The sequence below is a fragment of the Miscanthus floridulus genome, chromosome 14 (genome assembly GCF_019320115.1).
Source record: "Miscanthus floridulus cultivar M001 chromosome 14, ASM1932011v1, whole genome shotgun sequence".
NCBI lineage: Eukaryota > Viridiplantae > Streptophyta > Magnoliopsida > Poales > Poaceae > Miscanthus > Miscanthus floridulus.
The window spans coordinates 89830658-89839775 of NC_089593.1; the positions used below are offsets into that span (position 1 = coordinate 89830658).

The 9118-nt window shown below is 45.9% G+C and overlaps 1 pseudogene; it reads left to right on the forward strand.

The window, feature by feature from the left end:
• The first annotated feature begins 2666 nt into the window (after positions 1-2666).
• On the forward strand, positions 2667-7547 carry LOC136505878 (putative pentatricopeptide repeat-containing protein At5g43820; annotated as a pseudogene).
• Positions 7548-9118: the final 1571 nt, after the last annotated feature.

The window sequence follows — 9118 nt, forward strand, 5'->3', positions numbered from 1 at the left end:
ATTTAATTTGATGCTATATGATCAATGCTTATAACGAAGCTATACATGGACATAGATTACTAAAATAGCAAACAGGCATGAATTTTAGCTTAATAGCTAACAGCTAGCAAGCAACCACAAGTGCGTTCTACGTTGTACCTGACCTAACTGGCCTGATTCAGGTTCGGACCAATTTAAAGAACTGTACGTCAACTGTGTGGAGAGAATCAGAGAATTGAGACTGTGAGGGCCTCTTCGGCTTACCCTATATTCGGTTTGTTCGGCTTCTTTTTTTTAGCCGGAACAGTATTTTTCTCTCACAACAATTCAGCCGGAACAGTATTTTCAGTCAGTTTCAGCCAAGTTTCAGACCAGCGAACGGGGCCATTCAGATAAAAAAAACTCTTCCAGAGCTCAACTGGGGAAGTTTAAGTACTGGGACTACTTGTCTTTTGTCCCTGCTCAATACTAGGGATCCTAGTTGCTAGGTTACATGCATATGCATGTAAGTCCAGGGTCAACAAAACTGGGACTACTTGTCTTTTATTATTATTCACCATGCTGCACATCAAAATTTCAAATGCACGAGCAGAAATTTATATATCACAGCCAACAAAATTGGTGGAAAAAAAATACTGTGCTTCAACTAGAACTAGAATGTATAATGCAGTCTTGTGGGCCATAAAGTGGGTTAGAGGCCTAAAGGATGCAATGAATCTTCTTGGGTGAAGAAAGCAGAGGCAAGTGGTGAAAGGAAGTGTTTGTTGCTTGCTTACTCTTGTGGGCTTATGACCTATGATCAGGAGGTCCCTGCTCTAACCTTGCTACATAACACTAGTTAATTAGGAGTAGTCGCCATTAACAGTGCCTTGTCGGACACTCACACTAGTACCTGGAATCCTGCACACGCCAGCTATGAAAATATATACTGCCAACTGTACTCCATGCAAGAGGTCCCTGATCTGAATATCCTTTTTTTAAGAAAAAATAAATATCATCCTATAATCAGGAGGCTGTACTTTCAGTATTTTAAAATGTCATCTACGCACAAAATAAAAATGTCCGAAATGTCCAATACGACCAAGCTGTCAGCCTGGATGTCCAGTACTAGTACAGTACGTGTATTTATTTCATTGACCATTCTGAATGCTCGCCGTCGTCAACCGGTTACAGCGAGCAGTTTTGCATTGACGGTCACTCGGCCCTGCAGCCCTGGAGTTTGCTGTTGTTGCTCGCATCATTAAATTAAAATTTTTAACCCGTGCTCACCTCCTGTGTTAATCTATTATCATTTTCCTGCAACTTAAAAAGGAAGCTAACACTATTTCAAATACTTCTCTTTTGTGCAGAATCAATAGGCGACATCAAATAATCTTAAGACCCGGATTTGTCGCAGAGGTTCCACGGGCCTCCGCAGTGATTATATTTGCATTTGTGGCTTATTGTGACTTAGTTGTGACTTGTGATGATGATTTATTGTAAATTGTGATGATGATTTATTGTGACTTGTGATGATGGTTTATTGTGCGTGTGACATATAATTGTGCATGTGATAATGTGTTTATTGTGAATTGAGAAGGGTCCGTTACATGTGACAGATTAGTAAAAAAGTGGGGGTCTTGGTCGCTTTGCCGAGTGTAACACTCGGCAAACAGAGGAGTTGTCGAGTGTCAAGGCAAAACACTCGGCGAAGAGACCATTTTCTGTCATTCTGGGAACCCTTTATGCCGAGTGTTTTGGCTTTGACGAGTGTATTCCAATGAACACTCGGTAAAGTGACCATAAAATCTGACCGTTGCTCGCTTGTTTGCCGAGTGTTTTTGGCGTGGCACTCGGCAACGTGTCTAAACTTTGCCGAGTGTTATGGCTGTGGCACTCGGCAAAGTTTACTAACTTTGCCGAGTGTTTTCTTCCTGTCACTCTGTAACCGTGAAGAACTTTGCCGAGTGTTTTCTTCCTGACACTCGGTAACCGTGAAGAACTTTGTCGAGTGTTTTATTCGTGACACTCGGCAATCTTGAGAAAGTTTGCCGAGTGTTTTCTTCCTGACACTCGGCAAACTTGAGAAACTTTGCCGAGTGTTTTTTTCATCGGGCACTCAGCGAAATCGACGTCACCGTTCCATCCCGTCAAATTTTTTTTGCGAGAGTTTATTTTTGCCGAGTGTTTATTGACACTCGGCAAACTGTTTGCTGAGTGCCCGATAAAAAACACTCGACAAACTACTGTTTACCGACAAATCAATGCCGTGTGCTGGATGCTGAGTGTAACACTCGGCAAACTGTTTGCCGAGTGTTTTTAGGCCTTTGCCGAGTGCCTCTGGCACTCGGCAAATTTACTGTATCCCGTAGTGGTTGTTGGGTTGGGTAGCCGTGTGTAGGTATATTGTCAGTGTCATTGGCAAGGGTGGCTTCCTTTAATTTGTGTGGGGCAGGGCAATCTATTTTACATGCATAATATGCATGGCAGGAGCAACTTTGGATGGCTTGGCATGCATGCTCATATATATCCTAGCTAGATAAGACGATGCTGAAATACAATAAGAAAAGAATAAATAACAATGCTGGGTCTTCCAGGCACAACACGGCCCAAGGAGCAACCGGGCTCCGCTCGCCAGGAAACGAAACCAACTTCCTCCTCCGGCCCGGCCCACTCAAAGCAAGCGAGGCATCCCCTCCGCCGCCGGTATCCTCTCTCTGAGGATGAGGAGCCAGAGGCAGCCCCTCCGCCGCCGATGTGGAGCGGAGCAGCGAGACGAGACATCCGTTGTGGATCCGTCCCCTACGCCTGCAGTGAAGAAAACGAAGGGGAGGAACAGCAAGAGCATAAGGCTAGCTGTTACGACTTACGAGGGTCCCCATTCCGGTGTCCCAGCCCGTTCCCACTCGGTAAACCCACCTTCCTTCCTCGAGTTCCCTCTTCTTCGATCGGTTGATGTCTTCCCCATCCATCTTGGGACTGATTTCTTGCAGGTGCTAGTCCCTTGTTGCCTCCCCATCTCGTCTCCCTCACATTTACTCTTCTGCTGAACTGGGCGCTGGAATCCCTTTACTGAATGGCATTACACTTGTATGTTCTTTTATTAGCTGCATAAATGAACTCTGCATAAATTGTTGTGATTAAGGTTACACGGTTTGGTTTGTCAACCTCTAATGAGTATTGCGGCTACTGATAGGTCTTGTGAAAACAATAAAACATGCGTCCTATTCGTTCATCTACTATTAGTAGGGTCTGTATGTGTATTCTGCAGTTGGTGTCTTGCTTCTGTCTTCCTCCAATCAGTAATCTGCCAATTTGATTAGTGTTCAGTCTTGCAATAGTTGAAGGGAAGATTCTAGGCAGTGTTTCCGCTTGTGCTTTGTATATTTCTTTCAGTTCATCTGATATCTACTATGATCAAATAAGTGGTGAAAAATTGAAAATTTTTAATCTCTGTACTCTGGACATGATGTGGTTAAACCTGAAACTCCTACTCGTTCTTTCAGTACTGTCAGACTAGAACAGATGCTAGAATGGAAGGAGCTCACTTCACAAAATTGCATCATTTGTTTCTGTGAGACAATATTATCATACTGCGAGACTCACTTTTTTCACTGTTTATTGATTTGTGAAACTCTACTTGTGGCTACCTGGCAAAGATCCAAAGGCCAGACTCACGATTCGTGCCTAACTAGCTCAGTTTCTTTATAGAAATTTTCCATGTTAGCTTTTTTTTACTGAGTTTATAGTGCAGTTTCTATGATTCCTTACTTAAAAGGACATTCTTTCCTCATGAGTTGGTACTTGGTAGGATTGAAGCATCTATCTATCTAGTTAGAACTTTCAAAACATTTGATTTTGTTTTCAATACAAAAGTAACATTTTTTTTTCTGGAACGAATGAGAAACATATGTGCTAACTGCTATGCAGCAGCTCTAATATTTGTCCATGGGGAGTAGGGGAATTGGGTGGTGTGATTTCTGGAGATTTGATCTAACCGTCTTCAAGCAAGTGCAACTTTTAGTTTGCAGTCGTGAGATGTTTGCAATTAAAACTAATGTTGAACTGCTCAATGCTTCTTGCTCTTTTGACTTTCAGCTTAGGTATAACAAAACCACATTTTTCTGTAAAGAACTTACCTTTTATCAAGCTCTCAAAGCAAAGTTCACCAATCATTTCCCATCAGATGCTGCTTTGTTAAAATTAGAGTTCAGTTTTTTAGCTTATGGAAATTCTATCAGCAAGCAAGGTCATTAATATAGCATCTAACTGAAAATTACTTATTATTGTTCATGTGGGAAACTGAGAATCATAAGTTGCAGTTGGTTAGATCATAATGAATTCTCCTCATCAGCCACTATCCCACCTGTTAGTATGAGAGTTGAACCAAACATCAAGTTTGTGCTTTTGACATTTTTATTCAAGGAACTGGACTAATCATGGTTAAGTTTTGTGCTTTTTTTTTTACACAATCGCAAGAGCTCTGCCTTTCAATTAAGAAGAAATAGAATTGACCCAGTTTATAAGGGAAACCAGGCTTAAAAATCTCACATCACACAGTTTATTGAAGGAAAACCGGCGAAAAACATAAACACGACAACCCAGTTTTGTGCTTGTTTGACTCACAGTTCATGGGCTCTGAGACCTTTCTGCAAGCTCTAAACCTTTTATGTTTGACTAATTCCAAATATCTGCTACTGCATAACAGGTGGGATGGCCTCAAGGATGGGCATGGGTGCTGCCACCTGCGGTGGTGTATGACACACAGCTCAAACTCTGCCTCTCTCGCCCTTCCATCTCAGCCTCGTCTCTCCCAAGCCCTCCACCGCTTGCAGCCACGGGTACTGCCGCCCATGGTGGTTTCCTTCCTAGCTCTGATCAGGATCGTCGCTGTGAAAGACAATACATGCCGATCAAGCCATAGTTGCGCAGGAAGGAGTCACTGAGGAGGCAAAATGATGGAGTCCCGGCTCCTCCTATTCGTCTACAGTAGGCGCAGCTACTCCACCTCTGCCTCCACTGAGGACATGGTCATCTCCTCTCTCCGCCTCCTCTCCACTCCCCTTGCCAATCCACCTCCACTCCCTACTATGGTTTAGTCTATTGACTCTCCTCCTGACCCACATCCACCACTTACTGCCATGCTTCTATCTGCTGCAGATCGCCTCCGTGTGGGGTCTTCCTCCGCAAACCCCCGGGCCGAACAGCGGTCCACCGGGCGCTATCCTCCACAGGCATTGGTACCACCGTGGTGCTCTCACCGGAGGTGCTTGCCAATGTTGTCAACGTTGGCAACCTCTGTGGTGCCGCCGCTGTCACCTTCTTTGACTGGGTGGTCACTAACTCCAATCCTCCCACATCCGTCCAAACCTGCAACATTGTCATCTGAGCATTGGGGAGGAAAAAATTCTTTGATTTTCTTGATGATGCCCTTCAGATCATGCGCAGAAACAACATCTTCCCGGACCTGACCACACTGGAGATCACTGTGGATAGCTTTGTTACCACCAGGCATGTCAGTAGAGCTGTTGAGGTGCTCAGTACTGACCAATTTGGATTTGGAATTGGGAAAGCTATCCACAGAAAGGAGGCACTTACCGTCCTCATCAGGTGACTTTGCCAGAGGTCACATGTAGGTCGAGCTAGCTCGCTCTTGCATGCTGCTTAAAAGGAGCTGCTTGGTCTTGATAACCATGTGTACAATGATGTCATGGGTGGCTGGGCAAGGTTTGGGAGTGTTGATAAATTGCAGGAGGTTTGGAAAAATATGCAGGAGGATGGGCTGGTTCCAGATGAGGTTCCACACCGCCATCTAATTGAGGGACTGGGTAGAGCGGGGCGGATTGAGGATGCACTCAGGGTGTTTGAGAATATGGTACATGAGAGACATGGTCCAACTACAACGGCCTACAATGCACTTATTTTCAGTTTTATTTCTGCTGGGGATTTGGACAGGTCCATCAAGTATTACAAGGATATGTTGGAAAAGAATTGTCCATTGTTTTTGAGGCGTCGCCTAGGCGACAAGGCGTGCCCAGGTGCTGGGCGTCGGGGTCGCCACGACATGCGTGCGTATGGCGTCCGCCATATGAGATTAGGCGTCGATTAGGCGTGGAAAGGCGTCGGGCGAGCACCTAGAGGCCTGTGGTGGACGCCGGAGCAGCAAGTCGAGAGGAAGACGGAATCGGGCGGGGAATCGAGCGGACGCAATGAAAACTGGCGGGAATTGACCGCGTCGCGTCCGTGCTAGAAGGAAAAGGGCGGGAATCGACCACATATATGCTGTTGCGCGGCAAACCTCCCGCTCGAGGGCTCCGTTGCAGCTTCACGGAGAGAGGAGAGGAAAAGAGGCGGCGGCGGCGGCAGCGGCCCTGCTTCTTGACGGCAGAGGCGGAGGCAGAGGCTTGCCGCTCCTTGCTCGAGTCCACCGGCCGCGCGCACCTCCCGCGAGTCTGCCCTTGCATCTCCTCCTGGCTGCTCGAGTCCACCAGGGGTCCGTCCGCACCGCACCTGCAGCTCCTGCCCGTCCGCACCTGCTCGCCTGCCTCCGTCGACCGTCCGCCTCGTATGCTCCCTACCTCCTCTCTGGTCTCCTCTGCAGCCCTGCTTCCCTCCTCCTCTGCTTCCCTCCTCTTCCTCTGTTTCTTTCTCTTCCTCTGCTTCCCTCCTCTTCCTCTGTTTCTTTCCCTGCAGCACTAGTCATTAAGTTATATTATGTTATTAGAGACTAATTTGTGGCTATTGAGTGATGAGAGATTTCAGATTTGCTATTTTGCTACTTTACGTTGTGCACTAGCACTCTGGTAGCATTATTTATTATGGTATTACAAGCTAAGACTTGACAATATTAAGGTATGATTTGCTTCTGAATTTTAGTATCATTATATATTAAGATGATCATACGGCGTCGCCTAGGCGTCCGCCATAAACGTCTAGGCGTTGTGAAGGGGGTACGGCGACGCGTGTCCGCCTCAAAAACAATGGAATTGTCCCCCAAACATTGACACGTACTCCAATGACTAAAGCTTTTCTGAAAGGTCGCAGGGTAGCTGATGCGCTCCACATGTTTGATGACATGGTGGCTCGAGGTGTTCTGCCAAATACTGGGGTAATAACATCATTTATCGAGCCATTGTGTTCATTTGGACCACCTCACGCTGCTTTGATGATCTACAAAAAGAGTAGGAAGGCTGGTTGTGTAATATCCTTGAAAGCTTATAAGCTTTTGCTCGAAAGGCTCGCTAAATATAGGAAGAGTGGAACTGTTTTGGACATTTGGGAAGACATGCAGGAGTGCAGATACCAACCCCGATAAAGAGATTTACGAGTTTATTGTAAATGGGCTTTGCAACATGGGTAAGGTTGATGCTGCTGTGTCTGGTGGAGGAATCACTTCGGAATGGATTCTGTCTTGGGAGAGTTACTTACAGCAAACTGAACAACAAGCTGTTGGAGATTGACAAAGTTGAGACCGCATACAATTTGTTCAAGATAGTTTTTTTTAAAACAAACGCGGGGGAGCTTCCCCACCTATGATTATTATGATAGCAGCCTCCAGACCTCCACTTAAACCGTGGAGGTAGCAGTTAAGTTACAGGAGCGGAGGTACAGACGCCAGTGCTTGAGGCCAGCGAATTGGTCAGCATTAAGGCGTTTTTTTCCCCCAAATAACAAGATCATCACAAACTCTAAAATTATACGCCTATCACATGAAAATCAAAGATGCATGCATGTGCACTTACTAATGCATGGAACTATTGCCGTGCGAATGGTTGGCATTCCTGAGCATAACCACTTGACCAGTTTGTGTTTGGATGGTAAATCAACAGAAGAGCTGCAGAGAGTAACGCCATTGACGCGCACCCAGGTCATCCTGCAGCCAACAGCATGTGGCCTAACAGCTCAAGTTGAGGAGCAGAACGGTGATGGAGTTTGTAGAATGTGAGCTGCAGTACTTGAAGGCCAAAATGACAGCTTTAAGCAAGTACTCCCTCCGTACCCGTAAAGCATGTCGTTCTGGGCTCTTGGCCCGTTTTCGCAAAGCATGTCGTTGTACGCACGCGGGGTCGCGTTTGGACGCGTTTGCCCCTGGCGCTCGCCGCCCGTTCCGCTTCACTACGCATTAATCGCCATGCAAAATCACGTTCAAGCAAAAAAAAGCGTCAGCAAGGGGATTCGAAACCTGCCCACAGGCCTCGGGACGCAGCAGCCTAACCAATCCAGCTGCCAACGTTTGTTGTCTAGGGGATATGCGCAACCCTATTTAATGAGGGTAAACCGGGAAAAATACCCCCCTAATTAATCACTCCTTGGTAAGCACAATCATGTCCTAAACGACTTGCTTTACAGGTATGGAGGGAGTATCTTTTAATCTGTGAGTGTTGTAAGTTGTAACCCTTTCTTGATGTACCCCAGCTGGCACGTGGCAGAAAAAAGTTAGTATTAGTACTAACAGCTCGTTCGCTGATTGGTTTTTGGGCTGATAAGCCCGATTGATGCTGATTTGTTGTAAGAGAAAAATATTATACCATGGCTGATAAGCCATGGCTGAAACCAACAAGCGAACATGGTGTAAGATAGTAGCAGTCCGCATTAATAATAAGAGATGAAGCCTGACCGAGGTGCATTGACTTCATCATGACCTTTGTATTTTTCATCTTGCATTCTGTTCGCTTGGCTTATAAGTCGTATTTTTTTTCAGCCAACGAACAATATTTTTCTTTCACAACAAATCAACCAACAGTACTTTCAGCCATGGCTTATCAGCCAAGCGATCAGGGCATATAAGTACAATATTATTTACCTTTCTCGTCTTCATCTGTTTGCTTGAGCTTATTCAATACTACTTTTCAGTTATGAAATAGTGTTTTTCTTTCACAATATTTCAGCATCAGCATAAGCCAAATTTCAACATAAGCGAATAGGCTCGACCAAAGTATGTGACTTGCGCTTTGCTCCATCTGCCGTGGCACCGCACTCCGTTGCGTTAGCCGTGCTCTCTCCACTGCCGCTCATCCTCCCACGCATCAACGGCTGGACCTTCATGCCAGCCACCGACCCACCGTGAGGCCATGCTCTTCGTCATCCATGCCGGAAGCGCGATGATAGGCTTCTGCTCACCCGATGGTGGCGGCGAGCTCGATCCGCCACGCCTCCTGTG